This window comes from Lonchura striata, chromosome 2 (assembly GCF_046129695.1).
Source record: "Lonchura striata isolate bLonStr1 chromosome 2, bLonStr1.mat, whole genome shotgun sequence".
NCBI classification, from domain to species: Eukaryota; Metazoa; Chordata; class Aves; order Passeriformes; family Estrildidae; genus Lonchura; species Lonchura striata.
In genome coordinates, this window is record NC_134604.1 from 62,439,181 (window position 1) to 62,439,539 (window position 359).

A 359-nucleotide genomic window follows, 5' to 3' on the forward strand; every position below is an offset into this window, starting at 1 on the left:
CCGCTCCCCGCTCTCCTCCCGGGCCCAAGATGGCGCCGGCGCCCCTCACGCCGGACAGCCCGCCCCCGGCCCGCCCCTCCAACATGGCGGACGCACCTCCAGTCCCTCGGCCGTGCCCCCGCCCCGCCAGCGCCGCCTCTCCGCCGCCCGCGGCCCCGCCCTCCCTGCGCCTCCATTGGCCGGTGCCACCGCCCCTCCTGCCGCTGCAACCAATGGGAAGAGAGAGACGGGCGGTGCGCGCGGCCCCGCCTCTTGTGGGACCGCCCACATCCAGGCTCCCGCGCTCCCCGGCGGGGTTGCGCCCCCTGGCGGCCAGCAGCGCGCGTGCAGCGTTGGAGGAGGAGGAGGAGGAGGAGGAG